This window comes from Alligator sinensis, unplaced genomic scaffold, assembly GCF_000455745.1.
Source record: "Alligator sinensis unplaced genomic scaffold, ASM45574v1 scaffold73_1, whole genome shotgun sequence".
In the NCBI taxonomy this organism is placed as follows: domain Eukaryota; kingdom Metazoa; phylum Chordata; order Crocodylia; family Alligatoridae; genus Alligator; species Alligator sinensis.
The window spans coordinates 1188460-1215774 of record NW_005841838.1 but is presented as its reverse complement, the minus strand read 5'-3'; the positions used below and the strand labels follow the sequence as shown (position 1 = coordinate 1215774).

At 44.1% G+C, this 27315-nt stretch overlaps 2 long non-coding RNA genes across 4 annotated transcripts in view; one reads left to right on the top strand and one right to left on the bottom strand.

Annotated features, from left to right (window-relative positions):
* LOC112550174 overlaps nt 1–23992 on the bottom strand; it is a 33364-nt gene extending 9372 nt beyond the window's left edge. The window contains exons 1-4 of one of the 3 annotated variants that reach the window (XR_003093851.1): nt 23881–23992; nt 10191–10316; nt 5338–5520; nt 3595–3809 (exon numbers count right to left, since the gene is read on the bottom strand). This is a non-coding gene — a long non-coding RNA (uncharacterized LOC112550174). Of the gene's footprint in view, nt 1–3594; nt 3810–5337; nt 5521–10190; nt 10317–23756 lie in introns of those variants that run through there. The other 2 variants (XR_003093849.1, XR_003093850.1) reach the window with 2 other exon arrangements.
* Nucleotides 1180–15127, top strand: LOC106722176. The gene is made up of 3 exons (XR_001358000.2): nt 1180–1298; nt 9896–9954; nt 14941–15127. It is a non-coding gene; the product is annotated as an uncharacterized LOC106722176 (long non-coding RNA).
* Nucleotides 23993–27315: the final 3323 nt, after the last annotated feature.

Below are 27315 nucleotides of genomic sequence, written 5' to 3'. Positions count from 1 at the left end.
GATGCCCCGCCCGCCCCACCTGTGGTCCTTTAAGAAAAACAAAAACAAAAAAATCTAGGCTTACTGGTTTGTGCCCAGCAGGAGGCAATCCCCACTGAACCCTGCGCCACGTGGGGGGCTCTTCCACAAGCACCCCTGAGGCCACTGCAGGAGCTTGTGAGTCCCGGGGTTTTTTCGGTTTTCTTTTTCTTAAAGAGCTGGAGCTAGGGTGGGTGGGGCAGCCATGGTGGGGTGTGGGAGTGGAGGGGGGTTGGGAGGCTTGTGCAGAGCCCCCCCCATGCAGCCTGGGGCAGCGGTGGGCAGTAGGGATTGCCCCCCCCACCACCACCCGGGAGCACCCAGTGAGTCAGGGCTTCTTTTTAAAGGGCCAGGAGCTGGGGCCGAGAGGGGTAGCCATGGTGGGGACTGGGCCCTGGCAGGGGTCCCCCCCTGGTCCCCTCCCCCCTCCTCCAGCCTTACTTCTCCTGCCCCTACTTACCAGCTCAGAGTCCGGCTCCAGCTCCCTGCTGCAGCAGGCGGGGTCTACCCGAATCATTGAAGCTCTCCGAATCTTTTCCAAAGATTCAGAGAGCTTCGAATCAATTTGGACCTTTTTTATTGGTCCCGATTCAATTTGGATTTGGAGATTCAGCCACCGAATCAGGCCGAATCTGCCTGCCAGGTAGCCCTACACTGAAGTTCTTTCATGATACAGCCAGCCCCTTCTGTAGCATACAGAGCCAATGGGAGCAGCGAAGGGCTGGCAGGCTGACCCCTGGGGCCCCCTGCCAGCCATGTCTGCTCTACCCAGGCTGAACGTGTTGTGCCTGAATAAACTGTGGAGCTTATTCCTCCAGAATTAATTGCTCCTGGGGCTATGTTCAAATGGTGTGCCTGGGAGCAATTAACCCCAGAGCAATAAGCTCCACAGTTTATTCAGGCACCAGAACTGCACGTGTAGGTTTGCCCAGTACGACTGGGAGCCATATAACTAGCTCAAGATCAGAATATTTAAGTCAATGCTGAGTACCTTTAAGAAGGGTCATCATTATTTATAAACTAATCCAAGCATTTCAGAAGTGTTGAAGTAAGTGTTTCCATGGATAGTGTTCTATTTACAGTACTGGTCTGTTCTTGTCATGCAGCAGCCAATAGAAGAGCAGGACTTCAATGTGAGTGTTCTACTACATCCATATGGAGTCACATTGAGGATCTCCTTCTTGGACACTGTTATTAGAAACTCCTAGGACTGCATTCGGGCAGCAGGTCAATAGAAAATGGCCCTTGAGATTTGAAGTGAGTCCATTTGAAGTGAGTATGTAAGTATCTTCACTTAGATACACTATTTTTAGGAATAAAGGTTCTGTTTAATAAGGCTTTCTGTTAATGACATCATGTCCTGTTATAATGGGTATATACAAGGGGGTGAAATTACTGTTGCTTGGTGCCTTAACTGCGAACTTTGGCATTTAGAAGGGGTTTCTGACAGACCCTTAACATTATTGGACTATAAATAAGTTATTTTGCCATTTTGTTTCACATTCAAGGGAAGTGTTTAACAATTCTGTGAAATTAGAAATACCACTTGCACTCAGGTGCATGTTGTTCCCTGTAACTGAATTAACTTATAGCCAACTGCACTTTTAAAAATCTTGAAGTAAAGCCTTCCAGCAACAATCTGCAGGCTACCACCATCTAATAGCCATCTAATGTTTGAGTTTTGTTAGTTGTCTCAATCAAATGATCTGTAAGATCCTCAGGACAGGGGCTATGCCTATTATTTATGCATTTACAAAGAAACTTTAAGTAGAGTAGAGGACTGGGTTATTACATTTCATACATAGCCTTGCTTGCTACAGACTTCCTCTGTGATCCTGGATAAAAAAACCCCAAATCTGTGTTTTTACATTATTAAAATGATATATATATATATATATATATATATCAGTTGAACACAATATTTTATTGATATGTTTACAATTATAAAGCAATTTGGAAGCATACCAGTGCCTCAATCACTATAATAAAATAAATTTTAAATACCTATAAATGTTGGCATCTGATTTTGGGGACTTCTATCATGGAAAATCAGAGCTCCCCCTGCCCCCTTCACTCACCAGGATGCAGGTCCAGCTGCAGCTATCCCCCACCCCACTGCTTTGTAGCACTGAGCAGCCCTGATATGCTGGTGCCCTGCCCATACCATTGCCCCTCACTCCTAACCAGCAGCCCTGCTGGTGCCCTTTAATCCCCAACCATAGCCTCCCCAACCCTGCTTGTGCCCCTCACTCCCCACCCACAGTCCCCTGCCCCCCCAGCCTTGCTGGAGGAAGGCCTCCAGCTGCCAGGGTTACAGGGCCAGGGACCCAGGTCTGCAGCCCCCTGCTCCCCTGCAGCAGCACCTGAAATGTGGCTGCCACCTGCAGGAGGCAGTGGCTACAGCAGCAGAGTGGAGCACAGAGCCATGGCTCCCCAAAGCATAGCCAAAGCAGAGCCCACGGGGGAGGGATCCAGACTGGCTGCTTCAGCCACCCCGCCCTGCTGCCCTCCCTCTGGGGCCTCCATGGTCCAGCAGGTGGGACCTGGCACAGTGGGGCCAGGCAGGGAAGCTTGGTGCCACTGCTGCAAGCCCTATGCTGCCATGATGAGGTTCCCTCTGCCCACCCAGCAGCAGTGAGGGGCACAACTCTGTGCTACCACACCTGCTGCTGCCAGGCAGTCAGGGAGTGCCTTGCCATGGCGGTGCAGGCTCCCAGCAGCAGCTCTGAGCTTCCCCACCCAGTTCTGCCCTGCTGCACCAGATCCCACCAGCTAGGCCATGGAGGCCCTGGGGGGAGGGCAGTAGGGTGGGGAGACTGAGCCCACAGTGGGCAGCCCACTCCCCTGCCCCATGCACAAATGTGGGAGGTATGTGTCCTCCATGCCCCCCCGGTAGTGCACACAGTAGTGGGGAGGGTGGGGGGGCCAGCCCCCCCCCCCCCCCCTGCATCTCCCTGAATGAGTTGCCCATTGCCCCATTCCACTCCCTGCCTGGGCCCTGCAGCTGTGTATTCGAGCCCCAGACCCCAAGTCCCATGCACCGCCCCAGCTGGACAGCAGCCCCCACCCTGCCCAACTTCCTCCTTCCCTCCCTCCCTTCCTTCCTCCCTCCCTCAGTATGGGGGCCTCAATTCCCTGCCACCTTCCCTGCTGCTGCCAAACTTACCTGCAGGGAGCTGCTCTCCAGATTGCCTAGCAGCCATATGCTTGTGTACATGCGCACATGCACATGGTGCCTCCTGCTGATCACCCTCTTCCTGCTCTCCACAGCCCCTTGTAGGCTGGAACTCTGCCAACCTGCAAGGGGAAACCCACTGTTTCCCACATTTTTCTCCTTAAAATGAGAAAATCTTGGTTTTACCATGTTTTTCTGTGGTGAATAGAAAACTTGGATCCTTGGTCATAAGTCATAGGACTACATTTTCTCCTCTGATTGCAGGAAGTCTTCTATTCCTAGTGTCTGTGCCTTACCTTCAGCTGAAAAATTGCTTCAGTTAGCAACTGAGACAGCATGTGAATGGGGTTTTTTTCTAGGGAACCACACATGGCTTGACTGTCGTAGTGCTTACAAAAATGGAACTTGAAAGAAGAGAAACTGCCTTAGACTAAAACTTAGAGGAAATAATGATAGGAGGAGGAAACATTTTTTGAAGCTGTCAGATGTCACAGCTCACCTTCAGTTTATGTCAGAATGGGGCAAAGATAGTTTTGTCCATTGGTTAGGGCACAATATACTGAGAACTCAGGAGCCAAAGGCAGTAACTGGAGAGCAGATGGAGCTGAAGACAAGGCTAGAGAAGAATGGAGCCAGAAGACAAGGTTGGAGGAAAAATTCAGGACAGAAACAAAAAGACAAGGCTAGAGGGCAATGAGATATCAGATATAACTAAAGGCTTATTAAGCATTGAGCAGCCCGGTTGCTGCTTTTCTGTTAAGAACTATAAATGTCTGAACTGCTTGTTCTGTGGCATGGACCAATGAGTAGGGATCTACTTAAGTTGCCACGAGCAAAAGGAATTTTTGCAGGCTGCTCATGGTGCATGGACCCAATTTCACAGCCTTTTTGTGACAAGCCCTCCCCTCACCACTGATTGGCCAAAAGGGCTGTCTGTTGTGCAGTCCTGCACCTGACTTCTGATTGGCTGAGAGGGCAGTCCCGCCTCCCGCTGCTGATTGGTGGAAAGGGGTGGGGCTGCATGTTGAGGCGCCCTCAGTCAGTCAGCTGTGAGGGGCAGGGTGCGGGGGTGGCCACTATCTTGGCTGGTTCCCTTCAGACCAGCAGCACCCCTGGTTCCAGTGAGCTGTGAAGTCAAGCTGCAGGGGCCATGAGGACTGCTAACTCCCACCGGGGAGCCAGTATTTTATTTTTAGTAAGTGGGGTTTTTTTTATTACTATTATTTCACAGAAAATGTCTGTTTTTGTGAACAATGTCCGATTTCATGGTTTACACAAAATCCAAAAAATCTGTCAAATTGCAAATTAAGTAGTTCCCTACCAATGAGGAACAAGGGTAGAATAGCCAATCAGGCCACATATAAACACATCATCCTGGATTAGGTTGTATGCATTTTAGTAGTTTAGGTAGCCTATAGCTTTAGGGTCATTTTGCCCTATGCAAGTATCAGGGCTTTGTTGCTCCGATTGTAATATCAGGATGATGTGAACTCTATTCTTACATCATGACTAACTAGGACCAGGCCCAATACTAATTATGGTGTTACAAAATATCATAATGTCCATGTTAACTACTGTATTATAATAAGCTTCTGATAAGCATGGGGGGAGGGCTTCTACTGCACACATCCTAGGAGGACACAGGGGTGTGTGTCCCCAGATCTGTGTGGGAGCAGGGCTGGGCTGGGCTGCAGTTCAGGCAGCAACACTGGTGGGAGGGGACTACTGGGGGGGTATGATGAAATTTGGGGTGGTGGCAGCTCCCCCCCTTCCATAGCCTCGCTTCCAGCGCACCACCACCACCTACCCTGAGTGCAGCCTGACCCAGCCCCCGCCACGAAGAGCCCAGCACTGCCCTGGGCTCAGCCTGTAGTGGCAGCCCCACCCTGCTTCCCCCTTCCACCACACAGATCTGGAGGCACACGCCCCTCCTGTATCCTCCCTGGAGGCATACAGCAGTGGAATCTGTGTCCCCCCCGCCAGCCCGTCCCCCCCAGATGAGCAGCGGGCTCTGTTCCATGCCCTGATCCACCCTGGCTGGGCAGCGCCTGCCCCTGCCCCACTCCCTCACTCACTGCAGGGGGCATTGATCTGCCCCACCCCATGCCCCTTCCCTCCCCCCTCCCCTTCCACAACAGACTTACCAGTGGCAAGCAGTTCTCCAAGCTGATGACCTGTGCTCCTCACTGCCTGCATGCTGCGTTGTGGCTGCGCGCATGCACAGGCATTTATTGGCTAAATTATGGGCTATATCAGGCTGATTTCCGATAGTCAATTTTCTTTATATTGGTGCCAATCTGATATTGGACTAATGTATCAGTGCACTTCTATAAAATGACAAAGGAAAATACAGATTTGATCTTGGTGGTAGAACTGATGTTTTGCAGGTAAGGGGCAGATGCATACTACAGCAGAAATGTAAGCACATAAAGCATATAAACACCTGTTGTTTTAGAATCTAGTTCTTAGATTTCTTGAGGATCCTTTATTCTAATCTGCTCCGGCTACTCAGAGCTCTACAGTACTGTCTCCTTGCACTGACAGTTGATATGTGAGGCAGAACTCCCACAACCACATCAAAATGGCTGAGGGGGGACCTGGTGACCGTATATAAACTCACTAGGGGGGACCAGAAGGATTTGGGGGAGACCTTGTTTCCCCTAGCGCCCCCCGGGATAACAAGGAATAACAGTCACAAGTTGTTGGAGAGTAGGTTTAGGTTAGACATCCGTAAGAACTACTTCACAGTTAGGCGGCCAGGATCTGGAACCAACTTCCAAGGGAAGTGGTGCTGGATCCTACCCTGGGGGTCTTTAAGAAGAGGCTTGATGCCTACCTGGCTGGGGTCATTTGAGCCCAGTTTTCCTTCTGCCCAGGCAGGGGGTCAGACTTGAAGATCTACAAGGTCCCTTCCGACCCTACTTCTATGATTCTATGAAAATCTTAGAACATAAACCTTCTCTTTTGTGACCACAGCATCTGTGATCACATAACCTTACTTAAGCACAGCAGACTTCATTGATATATGGAATTTATTCTTAGCAAGAGTTTTCATCATTACCCTTCTATGAACTCCAGGCAGTTGAAACAGAATTTGTCATGTTATGGGTATTTGCTTCCTGTGGCTAATACCAATTATCCTGCTAATCGGTAAGATCCAGAGGTAATAATCTCTGAGAATAATCCAAACATTACTTTCTTGTCCTAGACTTCTCTATAATGGTGTTCCCAAAAGAGACATTGCCCTAATCTGGCCTGTTTTAGGCATTCAGCCTCCGGAGGCCCCACTAGAAAGCTTTCTGCACTGATACAGAGCAGCTGCATTCTGGAGGGAAGAGGTGGTTTTCCTTAGAGCACACCTTAGCCCTTTATTTCTGGAAAAGGTTTGACATTCCCCATTACAGTGGAGACCAGGAGTTCTTACTTCTTGTAAAGTACTTAGATATTTGTATATGGTCCTGAGGATGTCAATCCCTTTTAGAATGTGGACTCCTTAAGTCCTTCTGTAATGGCTCCATCTTCTGGAATGTAATCAGTATGCTAAGTACAATATTGCTCTAATGCCTCTACTCTTCAAAGCTACTCCAAGAACTCAAAAAATCTCTCTCCAGCAACAGACTACCTAACTCCAGTTCTCACTAAGCCTTGCTACAGGCCCAGATGCCAGCTGCACTCACTTGTTTATCCCTATTGACCTTTCCAACCCCTCTCTGCTTTGCCTCCCTGAACAGCGTGCCTTCTCCCTGTGCCTTTTTTCATATTTAAACTCCTCTCTATTTTAAGCCTTTTCTTTCTGCAAGTCCATTCATAGTATCTGACAAAGCAGGCTGTTGCCTATGAAAGCTTATGCCTCTTTGAACCAGTTAGTGTCTCAGGACACTTATACACATGCAGGGATCCTGCTCTGACACACTGTAAATCAGGGGCAGGCAATTATTTCAGGCGGAGGGCTGCTCACTGAGTTTTGGCAAGCTGTTGAGGGCCACAAGGGTAGCCCCACCCCTTGACAGGTGCCCCTCCCCCTGGTTGCTATCTTGGGACTGGAAGTCCCACCCTATAACCCCTGACCTTTGCCACCAGAAGTCTCTCCCTTTGCTCCCCCCCCCCCGAAGCCCTCCTTTCAGCAAGGGGGTTTGCCATCTTGGACCCAGAAAAATACCAAATTATATTCTAAAATTCAAACATCTATTACAACATTCATTAATTTGATTTCAAAAAATATTTTTGTCCTGATTTACATGTTTGTGTAGTGTACATGGAGGTGATTGCACAATAGCTTAAAATCAAATCTTATTTGCCCAATGGAGTAAAATCAAATCTTATTCTTGTATATTGGGGGGGGGGGGGCTGTGGGCATGTGGCTATGTGAGGTATGGGTGAAGGGGTGTGTGTGTGTGGAGTGGGGGAGCATGTGGGTGTGGATGTGTGGAGTGTGAGTGGGTATGGGGTTTGTGGGGGGCCCATGAGTGCATGGGGGGAGGGTGGCTGGAGAGGGTTGTGGCATGTGTGGAGGGGGAGGGTTTGCCCACAGCCCCTCCCCCCCCGCACGACAGGCAGAGCCTTTGCCAGCCCTCCTCCAAGCCCGGGCTCTGCGCTCCTACCACTCCTGACCTCGGGGCACTGGCACAGGCCCCATGCTCCTGCTCACCACCACTTCTCCCTCCTGTCTGCCACTGCTGCCCTTCTCCTGCCACTTCCCTTTCCCCCCCACCACTCACTGCTCCAGCACCACATCCCAGCTGCATGGCTGAGACCGCAGGACGCAGCAGGAGCCCAACTTGCCTGGCCGGCACTGCATGGAGCCAGCCAAGAATCACAGGGGCCAGGCCAACTTCTGTTGAGTCCTGTGGCCTGGCGCTGCAACTGGGAACCATGTGGTGCCAGAGCAGTGGGCAGTGGAATGGAGAGGAATGGCAGTGGTGGTGGGCAGGAAAGCAGGGAAATGGTGGTGGCAGGTGGTGGGGAAGTGGCAGTGAGCAAGCATGCAGAAATGCAGCAACTGATGGGCAGGAGTGTGGGCAGGGCAGCAGAAGTGCAGGGCCTGAGCTGGCAGGGCCTCTAAGGAGCCAGACTGGGCTACACCAGCAGGGAGTGGGGGGAGCCAGCCCAGCTTCATAGAGCCCCTGCTAGCCTGAGCCGCATGCTCCTGCTGTCCCACTGTGGGACCCTGCCTTCCCTAGCCCTAGGACATCAGCGTGGGCCCCACACTCTTGCACAGCTGTCACTGTGCTCCTGTGTGCCTGCTTGCTGCCACTCCCCTGTCACCAGCTATTGCCATTTCCTTGCTTTCCTGCCTGCTGCCACCATCACTACTCTCCACCCCCCAGCAGAGGAAGGCAGGAACAGCCCCAGGGTCCCAGGCCAGAAACCTCTGCTGGCAGAGGCTTCCAGCTGCGGGGTTGGGAGGGGGGCTAGGGGTGGGATGGGGATGGGCAGGTCTTGCTGCTGCGGCTGCTGGGTCCTACCACCAGTTCCCCCTGGGTCCTACTGCCTCTGGTGCCTTGTCACTTTTGACAGGTAGCCAGGGGCAGATATTAATTTTCTAGATTTTTTAGCTGCCCCACAGGCTGGATAGAATGGTCTGGTGGGATGGATCTGGCCCACGGGCTGTATTTTTCCTGCCCCTACTGTAAATCCAGTGCATCGAGTCTGCTGGATTAATGATTAATTAATCACTGCTGCATCAGTGATTAATCGAGTCTGCTGGAGCAGGGAAATCAACATGCCCTAGCAGCCTCCAGTGTCAAATGTATCAGCATCCCTGCACTGAAAAATGGTGGCGGGGCGCTTTGAACTACAGCTCATCAGACAAGCTTTAGTTCAAATCACCCCACCACTATTTTGTCAGCACAAGCATGCTGATAAATATGATGCTCAGGATCTTTTAATTAGCCAGGCTTACTAATTAAAGTGCACCCCCCCTCCCCGAGCATGTCTGTTAATGCCCTAAGGTGGCAACCTGCCCTACCTTCTGCAAAGCTGCTTAAGTATTAGGAGCTTTGTAAAGTACTGCTTAATAATATAATGTAGGAGAGGCTTGTAAACTTTCCTATAGGAGCTGCAAGTACTGTCACTGTTTAGAAAATGATAGGTAGACATAATAATTCACCTCCACTCTTCACTGCAATTCATTCTTTAGTGAGTCATATGCCAGCAACCCTCCCCGGCCATGTCCACATGTGTGTGGACATTTGCTTCCCCGGGGACAACTAGCAGTGGTGCACCTTGTGCTGCCACTGGTTATCTCCAGGGAATGCCTGTGCCACATGACCCCTGGTGTGCAGTAAGTAAGGGAGGCTGAGGCCTGCACTGGGATAGCCCCAGCAGCCTTACCTTGGGTCCTGAGGGCCTCCCAGGGCTGCAGCAGTGCTGATCCTGCTGTGCAAAGCCTGGCTAGCAGTTGCAGTGTGGCTCTGGCCAGCCAGTCTCCAGTTCTGAGCGGCACACACTTCCCTGACGTGCACCACTCCGCTTTTTTTCCTGCAGGTTTTTTTGACCCCTGGATATCCAGGGGTCAGAAAAAACCCTGCCCTGCTCCCTTGTAGCATGGAGAACAACTGAACATGCAGTATGTGGTGCCACAGACTTGTGGTGAGAGCCCGCATTAGGAAGACGTCAGTTTTAGGGCACTTGAGTAGGATGCTGAAAAGACCATAGATTTCTCTTCCACTATGTTTACCAACTCTGTATCTGTTTCTGCAGCTGAGAGGCTTCACATCACCAGTTTCCAAGGAAGGGAGTTTATATAGTTTCTGAAAAAGGTAAGTCTTAAATTTCCACCCTTTTGCATAAAAAATTGTTACAGATTCCCATGCTTTGCCTTGGAGCAGCAAAAGGAAGCATTTCATAAGGAAGTCTAGGAGACTATGAGAGTCACTGGAAAGTCTACACAAGATGATGCACACTTAAGTTTAACAGTGAACATTTCTTCCCTAGGCGTCTGTTACAGTAAATTGAAAACTATAGGGAAGGACTTGTTTTTGCATTCCTTGCTCACCTTAAATTCAGATCAATTTCAATAAGGTTTTTGAGGGATGTGGGGTAGGGTCCAAAGAGACTGCAATCCTGATCTGAGATCTCAATACACTGTCATTAACAGTAGAAATGATATCTTCTTTGATGCCTGTAGGGAGTAAAACAACAATCATGAGCCTTTACTCAACAATATTGCGAGGTTAACCAATTCTATTTCTGTCTAGGACGCGTCTACACAAGACACTATGGCGCAGTAGCAATGAGCTACTGCACTGTAGCTCATTGCTACCACACAGTAGCATTGCCAGGCACTAACTGTGTGGCAATGCTACTGCGTAGTAGTAATGAACTACTGAGTAGTAGCTTCTTACTACTGCAGAGTAGCATTGGCTGAAAAAAATGTGTGGCAACTGTACTGTGCAGTAATGCCACTTACTATACCATGCAATAACAACTGCACAGTCTGCTGCACAAGTAGATGCAGCCACAGAAACTATTTTTTCTTTTTCAGCCCTGCACTGAAATTATCGGTTAGTGCAGCCATACAGCTAGCGCAGTTTAACAGTGTTTTGCCAGATTCATCCCACTCCAACATATTCGTAGCAGTCTCATGGAAGTCTCAGGACTGTTTTGGCAGCAATTGTGCAGGAAAAATAAAGCACCCATTGTTACTGATGACTTTGCTTTCAGTTCCATGGAAATCCAGTACAGCAAGAACTTCTGACTGATAAAGATAACTACAATTGTGCTACTTTTCTTTTAATATGCGGGGCTTGCACTGCCATACCACAGTATCACGCTCTGCAAATTTTTTTTCAGCAATTGTTTTTTGTTGGTACCTTTAAATATCCCAGCACCTACTGCAATTTTAAATCCTCATGCATCAATCACATGCATGGTCATTGGACACAGTATCATTTAATACTTACAGAGCCATATATGTATCTGACCTCTTACATGAAAAAATGAAGTGCCCCCCTTTATTTAATTTTCTTCCCCACAAAATGAGAATATCCCCCAGCCTCAATCCCACAAAAGAAAACATGAGTTGCTGATGGCATCAAGAGAGCTTCTGGAGAGCCAAGTTTAACAACTGTATGGTTGCCTAGAAAAGTAGCGTCCTTCAGGCAACATACTTTGTGGCAAAAGTCTGTATAAACTTTAATATAAGCAATGCAGATATATTTTAAAGTAGCTCTGATAATAGTTTCTGAAAATATTTCCTGTAAACCACTTGGATTTTACTTACTGTAAATTGTCCTTTGACCAGGTAATTGTCACTCCTACCTTGGTAACTCAACCTCATGGTGCGTTTATTTAGCTCTGCTGCAATTCACTGGGCTGAACTTGCTTGGATATTCAGCATGTGCATTAGGTAGGATTCAGGGATACAGGTTGTAGCCATATTGGTCTACAGGCAAAAGGAATCAGAACTTGTAGCAGAGGCGGTATCTTTTATTAGACCAACTAGATATTTGCAACAAAAATTCTTCATTTGAAAGCTTTTGGGCGCACACACTCTTCTTCAGGCATAGGAGAATGCAAAGATTGTAAAATGTCTCCTAGGTGGAAAAGAAAAATCATACGTCTCCTGGGACACATGAATTTTCACTTCCCCCTAGGAGAAATTTTACAATCTTTGCATTCTCTTATGCCTGAAGAAGAGTCTGTGTGATTTTACAATCTTTACATTCTCTTATGCCTGAAGAAGTGTGTGTGTTCCCAAAAGCTTGCAAATAAGAGACATTGTTTTGCAACTATCTAGTTGGTCTAATAAAAGATATCACCTCTGCTAGGAGTTCTGATTCCTTAGATAGGATTCAGTATTGTTAAAGACTAACAAATTTGTCTTTATTCACTTCAGTATTCTTCCAAAGCATTTAAGGGGTTGCACAAAAATATTCTTCACATTTAAAAAACTAGCAGGATCCTGGATATTAACTTGCTCTGTTATTATTGAAAATTCTTTCAAACACGGTGGGATGCATATAGGTATATCATAAAAATATGAATATACTAAAGAGCCTAATCAGGGGTTCTAGAAAGCATCTTAAATAACCAATAAGTCTCAGGATGGTAACATGATGTCATCAGAGCTTGTTTATAACTTAGAATTCTGCATGGTACAAAGTCTTAGTTTGTTTACCTGGGTAAAGCAAAGGTGTGCACTACCTCTGTCTTGCCCTTTGAATACTTCCCTGATTTCAGTTGTTCAATGTGTTACCGAGACTCCTCAGTCATTTGTTGCAGAAGTTTATTTTCCTAAAAAGCTAACTGTATTTTAAAAACATTAACTAGTATAATAGATTTACATTGCAAAATAAGGCAGGTAGTTTTTCACAAATCTGGCATTCCTTACCTAGGCCAAAAATTATGACTGTAGAAAGCTCATGAGGCCCTCTTTATCAGGATAATACATATATGAGGAAGGGCAAGAATTTGGCCTCCAATTTGGAATGTATATATTGTGAGCAAAAATATTTAATAAACTATAATATAGACCAGCTCATTTTTTTAAAATCTGTAGCAGGTCTGTGGAGCTAATGAGATTAAATGGAGTAAAATTTTTATCCTTGGCTCATGTAACTAGCTCTATTTCTGAATATTTAATTGATGTGCTCTCGGTATGTAAGAAGTAGTGGACCTCCGACAGGAATGTTGGGGGGTTTTTTAAATGCTGAGAGCCCACAGTATCTACCTAAATGCTCTCCTTCCTTACCTATAAGCATATATTTAAGAATACATTAAATATTAGAAGATTTGGGTCTTGCCAGAAACCCAATAATTATGCTGAATAATGATGCCAGAGTACTCCCTACTTTGCAGTCTACATGACTGGCATCCTATAGAAACATGTGGAGCTGGATAGAAGAGCAAGTCTGAAACCTAGGAATAGAAGCTACAGAACTGAAGACATGTTTAGAAGGAGAGGGAGTGAAAGGAGATAAGACATTTATGAAAGTCCCATATTCTCCTGCAGTGCAGGAATATGGCAGCACAGCTTTCCATTACACTCTGAACTGATGGAGTGTCTGGCTGTGAATGCAAAATTGGGAGCTGCTGACAAACTACACATTTATGGATTATGACTTCAGCCAATCAAGTTTCAAAATAGAGGCAAAAGATGCATGGCTCTGGGGATAAAGCGGAGTTCTCTTGTTTTCTTTAACTCTTCACTGGATGTTGACTGAATCTGAGGTTTCAGGATAGAGTTGGAAATGGACCCACAAATGGTGTATGGGGGTGGGGTAGAAGGGAAAAGGGCATTTGCCTTCCTTCTTAACAACACGTGAATCCATGTAGAAATATGGCATACAAGTATATTGTTACAGTAATAGCAGCTTTGGGAGATGGGCCTACAGAAAGAAACAGCATTGCTCAAGGAAGAAGATGGTGTTTCAGGCTTGGTGTTTAAGTTCCAGATGCAGTAAAGGCTGAAAACAATACAGACAGGAATATGACATTCTGTCCAACTTATTCAAACAGGTGCACACTATTATACTCATGGGCAATTTAGATGCAAAAACCTCTGCAGGTACATGTCAATAAGGGTCACTCGTGAATCTATGTAGTAAATATGTTGTGCAACCCAGTGGGTGAAGGGTTGAGTCAAACATGCACATTTAGGAGCAAACAGTCAGTATAGAAGCATGACCCTGGCTTCTCTGGATTTACTGGTCTTGGGGTTAAGCCTCTGCTGATTCTCCAGGAGACAAGCCCTACCCTTCACAAGGGAAGCATGTTCAGAAAACTCCATAAGGAGTTTCCTTTTATTACATACTTCCTGAATGGAGCACAGTCTGACCTGAACTTATTTAAACAATAATGACAAAAACACAGAGCATTGCCTGGCTATTAACAACAGTCTGGCATACTTAAGTTTTGGTCCTTAAACTTCCGGGTCAGGCATTTTGATTAATATCTTGCTGATGTAAACTATTAACATATAACAATGCAAATAAAAATGAAATTGATTCTCTCTTCTCTTTCATGTACGAGTGGCTTTGCCACCGTTTTGGGAAGAGCTTTGGTGTACAGCACTAGTGTTTCTTCTAGCAATTCAGCACCAGTTCAATAACCAATAGAAAATCTGATTTTTCATTTTCAGCATTCCTTTAGATTTATTCTGAGCAGTGCACAAATGGAAAATATTTTCATTTTCCAGGGGCACTTGTCCTGTAGTTACCAAAATATTCAAAATGATTGGTAGAATAAGAGAACTCCTCCTCTTAAAGTTCTTAAAAACAGTACAGTTAAGCTATGTTGCCTGTATACAAATTATAATTAAAATACTAAGAGGGACCAGGAAGTGCTGTGCAATCAGAATGGTGTACTTCATTTGAGAACTTAGTACTGGCAAGCCAGGTCTGTTTTATTGCTGCCATAAAGGCTGGAAGGAAGGGCACATGATTCTGGTCGGTTGATACAAATGTATTTTATGGCACAGTTTCCTTTGTCTTGTTCCTTTGTAGGCATGTAATACCACCAGAGATTTGCAAAATGTTTAGTTCATTCTGAAGAAGCACGGAGAATGAGATTGTTAGGTGGTGTGAATTGGTTTAGCTGCATCTTCTTTACTGGTGCTACATCAGTTTACACTAAATGAGAATTTAGCTCACAAATCCTATGTTTACACTATGTTGCTTTTTCCACTGGCAGTCACTTGGGTGCTGAACTGTCCAGTAGATCTAAGGAGAGGAAACCTGTTGGTGGGAGGAATAGCTGTCTGCTGTAGTCATTCACTCTCTGGTTATTTTGTTTTCTTTTTGCAGGATTGATTTGTTCTTGGCCTACAAACTGATGTCTGTCCATGTCTGAGAAGCTACTACACACTGCTCTATCTGTAGAAGACTGGGATATTAAGAGGATATTCTCAAGTAATTCTTTCTGTTCTCTTTATCAGTTTTCAGTACCTTGCTCCAACCTTATTTATTTATGGATAAACTACCCTTCTTCTTCCCCCACTTTTGGTTTGAAAGATAGATAAACTACCCTTCTTCTTCCCCCACTTTTGTTTTGAAAAATCCCTTTGTCTAGCCATAACTCCTGTTACATACACAACGGTTACAGGCATGGACTGAAGTCCATAAAGAGAAATAAGATTTTATTCTTCCTGTCATAAATGTCTTTTGGATTTGGAGATATTTAATGTAGTCCTAACTTCTGTGATCAGAATGGGTTACAAACACAGAACCTTTTTCTTCCTTACTACCGAACTGCCTTTCTCTTTTTACTATCTACACTGTTTTTTATCATAAAACCTATAAGACAACCTATAAGAGAACAATTACCTTTGCAGCAAATTCACTTAGACCAACGCTTTTTGACCAGTAGAGAATTTGAGTTTTGTAATTCCTAACTTGCAACTGGATTTCAAAATACTACTCTACCATTTTCTATACATCAGCATTGTTCTTGATTCAACCCCTACAGGCTGACACTCTCTAGACTTTGTTTTTATCCTTTTTTTACTTCTTGAACCTATTTAACCTATTTTTTTGTGTCCTGGATTCAACCATTAAGGCTTCTCAGTCCTTCAAGGAATGATTTACATTTCCCTACAGGGGAAGCTGCTGATATTTAAAGCTTCTCATTTCTTGGGAGCCATTCTCCCTGGAGATATACTGTAGTTCATCTTTTTTACTGGTGCAAGGTTTAAGGAAGTGCCAAAGCAGCCTCAGCAGCAATGGGGATAACATCATCAGAGAAACCAAAATAACTGGAAACCAAAATGCAAATCACTTCAATTTGTAAGATTTGTATATTAGACTCTCTCACACATTAGGATCCTATAGCAAGCATAGGCCACAGTAATCAGTTTATGTTCATCTTTAATACGTGAGCTGCTATTATACATGAGCATCTAGTAATTTATTTTTATTTTTAAAATGTCACCATTTTTTTTTAAAAGAAAGCCTAGATTACTTCTGCTAACTCAAAATGAAATGACAGATCTATATGAGGGTACATGCTCTACAGTCTTCCTGTTATAATATCATTCTGATTTACCCTGTTTTACTGAGATTAGTTTATTTTATATCATTTGTATGGTAATTTCTCTGTACACAAGCTTACAATTACTACCATATCTGTGTAATTGGATGCTGTGTTAGCTAATCATGTGGCAAAATAATGTCTCTACAAATAAAGTAGAAAGGATCACACAATATCAAGCTATGAAAACAAATAAAGTATTTCTAAATATCTAATCACATTATGTAGATAAAAGAAAAGAGATTTTAAGAGTAATGTAATCTGCCCTGATTGTCAGCCATGCTATTGCTGATGCTGAATCTTTATTTCATATGACCACTGTAGTAAAGATTAGTGTTTCCAGTATAAATCCCTATATTACAGGTTATTATAATGCTATGGGAACCAGTTGTCATTCCACTGCCTGGTTTAGTCATATCTACCACCTTTGGGAGAGACAAGTACTGGCAGGGATGGGGAAAATGAGGAGATAATGGGCAAGAGATTCCCCAAGGGAAAGACCAGGACACAACTGATATGGCTGGAAAGGAGGGACACGCGAGGGAGCTGGAACCTTAATAACTGGAAAGGCAAACAGGTCTGGTGTTATATAAAAGTTCCTGTCCTTCTTGTTAGCATACACCTCCTATCTCCAGGAAATGACTTCCTCTCCAGTCTGTGTCACCTCCAGTACTCTCATGCTGTGTTTTCTGTTTTTTGGCTGGGATTTTCAAAGGCGTGTCAGGGAGTAAAATATCTCAGAAATTCCATAATTCCAGATTCTATACACAAGGAGCAAAACTGAACTTTCAGTCTGTCTTCTTTTGAAATCAAGAATAAATGCATGTGTATTGTGCGTGGGAAAAAGAGCACGGAGTGAGTGTCAGAGCATATGTTTGCACATGGCTGTTTCTGAAATAGCAGTCACATTGCAGTGCCTCGCAGCACAGACAACCAGACAGCAGAAAAGTGGGAACCAGACAGACTCCTTCAACAGAGAGGTGCAGTAACTGGAAAACAAACCTATCTCTCATCGTTGTTACATCATATCTCAGGAACCCACCACTTGTCTGGACTTCCCTCCTCTCAGAAACCCTCCCTCTACATATGTCTATTATCTTCTCTCTCTTCAGGACTTCCTTTTATGTGGAAAATCCCTTGTTGTCAGGATAATCTGTATACCTGTGCCTTTCCTCTCTCAGCACAACCTACCTCTAAATTCATCCATCAGACAAACCAAATCAACCCACTGATCTCGCCTTTAGAGCTTCTGAATGCTCTTTCTGGTCTCCTTGAGATCTCCTTGTTCACTTATACTGTACTTCTCTTTCCCACCATCCCTGACACCATCTTCTCTGGTCAGGACCCCACTATGTCCATCCATGAGTCATTTGCTCATTTCTCTGTTGCCCTGCAGATGTGTATAAAATGGGAGTTTTCCATTTTTTCTCTCTCCTCCAGGGAACATGAGTGGTCTCAGAGTTTGCCATTGGTCTCCTGCTTTCCTTCTAGGACTAGTACTAAGTAGTGTGCTTGATAATGCTGTGGATAGCTAGTTCCCCTGTTTTGTTGATGGTACATGTCCTTCCCCATAATCTTGAGCTTGCATGGAGTTCATAGCAGAATTAGGGTTTGTGGGACAAGCAGGTTTTAACCCTGAAGTGCTCTTCTTCACCAATTTGTAACACACACACACACACACACACACACACACACACACGGTCTTTAAATTGTTTGTGTGAGAGAGTAAATTCACTGATTTGAGCATTCCCCGCAAAAAATGTGGGCATGTGCTTAGATGCCGTAATCTATCCCTTCTACTATTGCAAAATTGTTTCCTACAGTACATAGGCTAGTGCTATGTGCATTCTAGATTTAAACGGTCAGAGGGATTGACCCTCTGTTTCGTTCCTCGGTAGATATGCCATTATCTAATCAACTGCACTGCTCTGAGGTTTTTCTGCTATTCAGCCTAAATTTTATTTTAGATTTCATCCCACTGCTCTTGCTTTTGTCCAAATGACAAGGCAGAGGCACACTTTAAAGACTAACTGAATCAGAGATGCAGAAGCTTTCAAGAGCCACAGTTCACTTTAGAATCATAGACTCATAGAAGGTAATATCTCTAATAAAGTTAGCCAAGGCTCACAAAAGTGTGTGCATCTCTGATTCAGTTAGTCTCTAAGGTGAACTTCTAACTTGCTTTCTGGCTGACTTCAGACTAACATGGCTAACTACCACTCTTTTTTATCCAAATGGATCTCTTATTTGTGTTTACACTCTTCTGTACAAATCATCAATGTTTCACAGAGTAAGCACTTTATACTTTAATACACATGTGATTTCAAGTGTTCATTAATTTTTCTCTACATTTTTGTTAGCTTTCAATACTAGGACTGCCTAATGAGACTTGGTATAATACTAGCATTACTCAATAAGTAGACACTCTGAAAAGCAGAAAATACTTAACAAGAGAAAATTACTGACTTGTAGTTTGCTTCTTTGAAGAAAATATTATAGTAAGATTCTTATTTCATGTGTAAGAGTTCCCTAGAAGAGTATTCATGTGTCTTGGTTCCCTAGAATGCAAAAAGTGAAATCCCTAAGTTTCTGGAGGGTTTTATTTGGCCCTGTGTGGCAGCTGTAGCATGACAGGGTGGGTATGAATGAATCAGGTGTTCTCCCATACTTGCTGTGTATTAGGGCTGTGCAAAGCTTCAGTAGCTGAATTGATTTGGAGATTTGGCCCAATCCGGGGGCCGAATCTCTGAATCCGAATCAAATTGGGAAATCCTTTAAAAGGTCCGAATTGAACCGGAAGCCTCCAAATCGATTCTAAAGCCTCTGAACTGATTTGGAGACTTGGGCGGTCCCCGCTTGCCGCCGCAGGGAGCTGGACCTGGGCTCTGTGCTAGTAAGTAGGGGGCAGGGGGGCTGAAGGAGGGGGGAGGGGAGCAAGCCCCACACTCACTGGATGCAGCAGCAGCAGCAATCAGGGCAGCAGGGATCACACCCCCGCCTGGCACCCGCGTGGCTGCAACGTGGCTTGGCAGGGTGCTGTGGGGCTCCGCATGCTGTCCAGGAGCTGGGGCTGCTTGGGCTGAATGCTGCTGAGCTCTGGGTGACTGCTGAAGCCACCCCAACTCCGAGACAGCACATGGCACCCTGCCGAGCCATGCTGCGCCTGTTCTATGTGACAGCTGCTATGGGGGTGCCAGGCTGGGGGGCGATCCCCACTGCCCTGTACTGCATGGAGGGGCTCTGCCATGAGCCCCCAGAGGCCCTGATCCCCCCTGCTGCAGCTGGTGAGTGCAGAGCTTTTTTGTGTTTGTTTGTTTTGTGGGGGTTTTTTAAGTGCTGGGATGCTGGGGCCTGGAGGGGCAGCCAGGCGGGCCGGGGGTTGGGGTGCTGCCACCACTGCCTGTTCGATTCAGCGGAAATTTGGCCTCATTTGGTGGCTGAAACTCCGAATCTGAATTGGCTGAACCGAATCAGGACAGCGATTTGAATCACTTAATTGAATCGCTGTCCCTCCGAATCGGCTGAATCTGAAGGCGAACTGAATACTTGCTGCTTCGCACAGGTCTACTTTGTATGCCTTCAAATTATTCTGACTGAAAAGGAAGTACATGTTTTCGATTTTAAATAGACAAGTTTTAAAAAATGGAAAAAATATTTTATTCAAAATGAATAATGATGTATATAAAAACACTTTATCAAAGACTCCTGAAAACTTAAGGAGAGATGAGTAAGTAAAAATCCTATTGGAAAGATCTCTTCAGAGGAGCAAAATTATAGGTCAATACCTGTCTCTGTAGATATGACCTGTGAGGATTCCTACTTGTTGGGATGTAAAAAAGGCTGTAACAAAAGAAAAATCGACAACAGGCAACAATAACTGGAGACTGTAAGCCATCAAAAAGGGAGAAATAGGAAGGGGTGGAGTCACTAACATAAAGGAAGCTTGGTCCTAAATTCGAGCTTACTCTGTAGGATATATGCTAAGACAAAAAACCCACCACACCGTTAAGATAACCTTGGTCAACTTAACAGTCATCCCAGAACATGCAGAGTTTCTACTGTGTTGGTTAGTTTGGCTTCCCATGCCTTGGAAATGAAATCCATAGCAAAGGAGGACCAAAATATGCTTCCCTGTAATAGGCCAAATCTAAAGTACAATGCTATTGTATATTAATGCATGGAGCACATGGCTGATTTGTAGTTGTCTTTGATGGAAACATCTCTGAAGCAAGCAATAAAGGCTGCTTTGCCTCAGTGCAGTTTGATACTGAATCCTAACTTCAGGACAGATATATTAGGATTGTGAAATGCAATAAAATGATTGTTTAGATTTGGGAATTTAATAACAAAGTTGCCCACTAAATTGCTATCAAATGAGAAAAAAATTCAGTCAACTTTCTAAGGGCTTTAATTTGTGGCAAGTAAAACTTTGGAACTTTTTAACCTCAAGCATAAAATGGGCCTCATTAGGATGGTTATGCTGGGGTAAATGTGGTGGTGTGGCTCCAGGAACCTGAAGGAAATAAGTGGTTCAAAAGACATGTTTATCGGTGTTGACAAGCCACAGAAATGTGAGACAGATTTTTTTTAGCAGATTTCAAGTGCCCAGCCCCAATGTGAACCTGAAGAAAGGGTACCGATACACTGGTTCACCTTAAGACTAATCCAGGATATCCCTAAATAATTGCCAAATATATTTAAATTGAATTAATCTTTAAATTTTAGGATGTTAATACATACCAAAATTATGATGGAAGAAATGCGTCTCAGTTACTTCTTCGTACTCAGAGTTTATTCCTTAGTAAATCTTATTCCATAATGAAAAGCAGACCTTCAGTAGGCCCTATTACAGCACCTGCACTAGCCAGGGTGGATCCAGTTTGCACTGAGTAAAAGGCTGCTGTGGGATGAAGTTGTCTAGCAGATGTAAACAATAGGTATGCCAGTGTGGTTTACACCCATGTATAGCTAGCTACTCCTTACTTTCTGGAGGCTAACTTTGCATAGTACGGAGCGAGTTACTTCAGTGTAAGGCTGTGTTTCACTTTTTCCTTGGATAAATGTCACTTGGTAGCGAACATGTTGTGAATACTGCATTTCAGTATTCAGACATGAAAAAGTCAAGCAGGTTTTGTGCACATTATATCTAAGTGCCTGCTCAGAGCTAGCTGCAGTAACGATGAGATCCTTTTCCCCATGGAGTTGCAGATCTTTCCAAACTTGAGGACTAATGACATGGGTTTTAGAGCCAGGTGATCAGGAGTCAATAGGTATAAAAGACACACTTCTGACAGGGATGTCCTGTCATGGCAGGCTGGCTCAGTGCTCTAGACACTTTAAATTGGCTCTTGATTTTTTGGTTCTTGTTGAAAGATGACATATGCCCCTTCTGCTTCTGGTGTTGAGGTCCTCTGCAGAGGGCATTTGAGCACTTTCAAAGCCACTCATCAGCAGAACCTGATCATGAAGCAGAGGCTTTCTTTCCATCCTTGAAAAGAATATTCAATTGAGTCACCAACCAGTGTTTGTAAAGCAGTCTGATGATGAAGGTCTGGGTAGGAAAGCCATCCTGCTGGGCTTACAGTGCTGGTGCTGGAGCACTACACTACCAAAGAAAAATACCTTGGACATATCAAGGTGCTGAGAACACTGCGGCAAGGACATATGGCAAGCACTAGAAGTTTATCTGTGCCAAAGCACTTGATGCAGTCTCCAAGAGAGACCAGGAAAATCATGTGTCAAAGCAGGTTCGTACATGCATCGAATCACTCAAGGCAACAGACTCCAATAATAGCACAGCTGTATTGAAAGTTGAGAGGAATCCTCTACCAACTGCAGAGGGAACTGACTGGAATATTAGCAAGACCAAGTATATGTTTCACAGGGGGTTGCAAGTGATGACTAGTATAAATTCTGCCCCCCATTCACACTGACTACTGCTGTCCTCAAAGGTCAAATGTTCTTATAGTGTAACCATTTTACCAGAAAGATCTAAAATCCAGAAATTAGAATTCTGAATAGATGGTGTCTTAAAAAAGTAAGCAATTTTTGAGTTTTATAAGTAGGGAGCTTCTGAAAAATTCAGCAGGTGATACCCACTCCTGCCCCCTTCCCAAGTCCATAATCCTACCATGCAAAACTTTTTTAGTCTTAGATATGAAATCAAAGGGCGTTTATACACATGCTCCGAGCACCCCAAGGTCATTCACTTTGCAGTACAATGCCTGATCAAACATTATGACTACGTGCTATTGTCCTAGGCACGGGGGGCACTTGAATTAGCGCAGCTCTGAGAGCTGTGCTCATTAAAAGCACCTGAAGCATCATGTGAATCGTCACCCCCTGAAAATGGCAGTGGGGTGCTTTGAACTAAAGCTCATTGAACAACTTTTCAATGAGGCATTTTCAGCACGAGGACGCTGATACACATGACACTTGAGGCTGCTGGAGTGCAGCAACTTCCACACTCCAGCAGACTCAATTAATCAAGTCCACTCTGATGCACTGGAATTATAGTGTGTTGGAGCACGCTCCCTGCACGTGTACAGCAGCCCAAATTTTCAACAAGAATTAAGTGGCCCAGTCTTTGCACAAAAATAAATGAGCTCAGCACAAAGCCTAATATCTCAAGGTTAAAGGGACATGAAAGGCAACGAGAGCTTTGACACTGACTTCAGTAGAAGCAGGATTAGATCCTAATAAGAGCAGGCTTTCTGAAATAAAGGCTTAGACAGTTTGCTGTAAACTGTGCCACTTGCAATAACTGCTTTTTAAACATGATTATTCAAATAATAAAATAAAATATGCACTCAGTAAATGGTATGCAATACCAATAATGCTGAATATTACTGTATTGAGTTTAGAGTCTACTTTTGGTGAAATACACATTGAGGCTTTCATCTCATCTCATGCTCTCTATTATAACTTTCTTTGATAACCTCCCAAGTCCCAGCTTTATAGACTCCCCCTGAACAGAATGCTTCTCATACATACCAAAGAGCATGACCATCCTACTATCATCCCCACACTCCTCAACAGGTTCTGATTTCAGTTCAGGATCCCAGTTAAATCACTTTCCTTATCCTTAAATCTCCCAATGGATTTGCTCCAGGCTGCTACCTACATATTTATCTCTGTATTCTCTTCCCAGCTATTTCTTTTCACCCAGTATGTGCCTCCTTTCTTCCTTCAGCCCAATCTTAGCATTACTGGCTTTAGAAGGTATCTTCTACAAGGCTTGCATACAAGAGTTGCATAAATGTATTTTTCATTTATTCTTCCTCTGTTTTTAGATGTCTGTAGATATCATTCCTCCCTTATACATATTTCTTTGTGATTTATGAAGAAGGAATGAAAAATGTTGTAATATTTGTTTAGAATTTTTCCACTTATAAAAGGGCCATTTTACTCTTTGTAATCTTACTTGTCAATGCATGGAAACAGGAAAACTATCAGGTATGTTACCAAAGGCTGAAATCTTAAATCTAAAAAATCTGGAGAGAGAAGAAAAAGTCTGATTAAAAATCCCTAATATGTTTAACTCAAATTCCTAAGAAAATGTTGGTAGAAAAACTGAAAAAGTCAACAGCCTTACTTGTTCAACTGACAGCTAAAGGGGCTCCTGTTCCACTTGTTTCTCCAGTAAAAATGGGATCAATGAGGCTTTATAATATTGGTGTCCATAACATAAAAAATAACCAGAAAGGAAAAGCCTTAACCTTATGCAAAAAGCTTTATGTGGGCAGGCTTTAGTGCCTCTGTGACTCCAGTGCCTCCAGATCATTGACCTTCATGGAGCTCAATGTAGGAATGGAGCAAGATAGAAAGACTGAAAGAAAGAAAAACAAGGAATGTTTTTGAGGCCTTCAGCACAAAATAAATGCAAATAAATAAATATAATCACAATATATTTTAGTAGGCTATAAATTGAACAATAAGTTCTCTAGGTGTTGTCACAGGCAACTCATTGCCACAAGCAGCAGCAGCAGTGTGTTTCAGGTGGAGGTAGTCTACCCACATCATAAAAGTTGTGTTGCCAATCTGGCAGTGTATATAGCTATGTGAAGAGGCCTCTTCAGAGGAGAAAGATGATCCTGGCCGGGGTTTACCCAAGAGGGCAGTGATGATGCTGAGAAGGGAACTCCCAATGTGCCCAGGACTGAATTCACCAGAGCATCAAGTACGTCGCACTGGCTCCTCCTGGTGCTCCAGGGCTACTTCCAGCAGAGTTCTGCCTGGGGAAGGAGAATGGGGAGAAGAGAGAACACCTGCAGGATGGAAGCTCTGGTTGAGAGTCAAGAGGACAGTCCCTGGGAACGGGGCTTGAGACCAAGACAGTCTGTGAGCTCGGAGGAGCTCTGTGAGTGCTGTTTTCTGTCAATCACAGCAGCGGCGAGGGTTAAAAGCCTTAAGCATATGGATGGAGGGAAACCTGAAAATACAGGAGAGTTTCTTTCTTCTTTTTGAGTTTCACTGGCAGTGTGGATCAGGAAAATGTGTGGCCCCAGGGGGACATTGTCTTGCATTAATGAGGGCAATTAATGGAGTCCGGGAATGAAGCCTAGCCAGCCAAGGAGGGATTGTGGCTTAAAGGATCCACACCTGTGGGGCTCAGCAGCAGAAGCATTGAGTTTGGGGGGTTTTGTGTTTCATTCTCTGCTATTTTAAAAAGGGTAGGATTTCCCCACAGCATTTTTTTTCCTTTATTCCACCGAGGGAAGGAAGCTCTACAGGGCGACTGGACTCTGGGCATCCAGGCTTGGAAAAGAGAAGAATAAAATACAAGAGGGATAGGATTGATTTGATTTATCAGACTGGGTAAACAAGTCTGGGTCTGAGTTCTGGACAGTTTAAAGACTCTTTCTTTATGCTAGAGGTAACTATCCAGAAGAAGAATGATAGCTGGCCTTGAGTTAGAGAAAATTGTCAGGCTGACTACATGCATATATTCTGGATTATACCTGATACTGTGGATTATACCTGATACTGTGATAACAAATGGGAGGTGTGTGGCTGGGGTGAAAAGGGAGGTTGGAGCCCCACTTGGAGGGCACCTTGTGCCATAACCCAACTCGAAGACAATGTCACCTCCCAAAAGAACAATCCATCAAGTTGTGGCAGGAGAGAATTAGGTGGGGACTAGAGTCTGCCTATCTGATCAAGGTATTCCTGACAATCATGGGCAGGTGAATGTCATCAGGACATTGTGGGCTGCACCCTTTTGCGGTGATCCCCCTACAAGCTGCCATATTGGAATCAAAGATGGCTGCCATGAATTCACATTTTGGTCAATATTTCAACCCCCACTAGGGCTAGAAAATTAATTCCAATGATGAAACCAACATTGTATGAATCAAAGAAATCAATCATAACATTTCTGTCATGGTAGCCATATTGCATTCCAATATGGTTGATACATTAACATGTATGTATCAACTCAATGTCATTAAAAAACCTAGTAAACAATACTGTACCACTAAAACCTCACAAATTCTATAACTACAAATTTCATAGCAGGTCTACATTACTGAAAACATTATAACTCAGGCTAGCCTACTTGTTTGAGTTATATTGAATAAAACAATACAATTTTTTAAAATTTCAGAATGCAGATAAATAAGATATTACTAAGAAATAACTCAATGGCAATGAAACAAACAGAGATATATTTGGCTCAAGGCAAAAAGAAAATGCAATAGTATAATCCAGTGGTAATATAACAGTAATATAATGGTATACATAACATTAATACAATGGGTAACTGCAGTTTTTAGATCTTTTCATCACTTGAATCCATTTCTCAATCTGTTTATGAATCCTTATAGTTATTATACAGATTGAAACATGCTGTCTTACAGCACTCGCAGCTAGAACTGCATGACATATTAACCTGCTTGCACAATTTCACCATAACATCCAAAACAGTCATCAAAGATGTTGACGGCTGATACAGCAACACAACAAGCTCTTTTATACAATGTACACATTCTTGTCAACATCAGGCCTACTTCCTAGATCTGCCAATAGATATGGGAGTTTAATGAACACTTTCCAGTTGTCTTCGTGTGACCACTGAACTGGCTGGTGGTATCACAACCAGTGACACTGTGGAATCCAATTAGAGATGCGTGGATTGGCTCAGGGAATTCTTACATAATATCATGAACTGGAATAATCTTATTGGGTTTCTTCTCTTCATCCAAACCTTAGGCACAAGGTTATGCCACAGAAGAAGGACCAATATGTCTGTGTCATCACAGGAGAATACTAGAAAGGAGTATTCCTGACTGACTGTATGTTTGCCATGTAAAAGCATTCTTGTGTCCACCTCTTCTTGTTGTGAATGTAGTTGCAAAATGTCACATGAGCTGGAGTGCTCTGCTTTTTCATCAGCAAAACCACCAACAGTGAGCACTTGTTCACTTCAGAAACACTGGTGTGATTGCTTAGGAAGCTCCTCACTTAAGAAAATTAACTATGCTTTCTTTGTTTCCTGGTGAGGTTATGAAACTACACCATGATGCCACTAACAAAAGCTAATGTTTCTGTGGATTGGCCTAGTAGTTTGAGTTCTTAATATTCTTGTGTCAGCCTTATGAGGGGTGATGCATATCAACTGAAGACAATGTCAACTCAATCGCACATATTGGAATAGTTGACAAACACTTGTTGCACAAAGGAATCAGCCAAATCTCCAAATGTTCATGCAGTTTTTGGCTTTTCTATTCTCTGTACAAGAGCCATACCATCAATAATAACAACTGATTTCTCGGAAGTAGCATCTGGAAGAACAGTTACTGCTTTATCTCCAATTGAGAGCCATGACAAGGCTGCTTTGTCAGCAATTTGTTGGGTTTAAAAAGTGCTGGAGGACATCCAGACAGTTCACGTTGTAGGAGAGTGCACGCTGAACCTACTACCTGCTGCACCTGATGTGAGTAGCCTTTGCTGAATCTTCTTTGTATTCTGCATCTATATCATTTTCCTGCACTGTCCCATAGTTGACTTTACATCTTTGAAGGTTTCAATTTTGATTTGGGTATGTTTGCATAGAAGCTCAGTAGCATCTGCAGTAAGCCGTCTATGGATAATGGTGTTTGCTATTCCTCTTCCTTTGTCACATGCATTCAGAATATCTAATGCAATATCTTCTA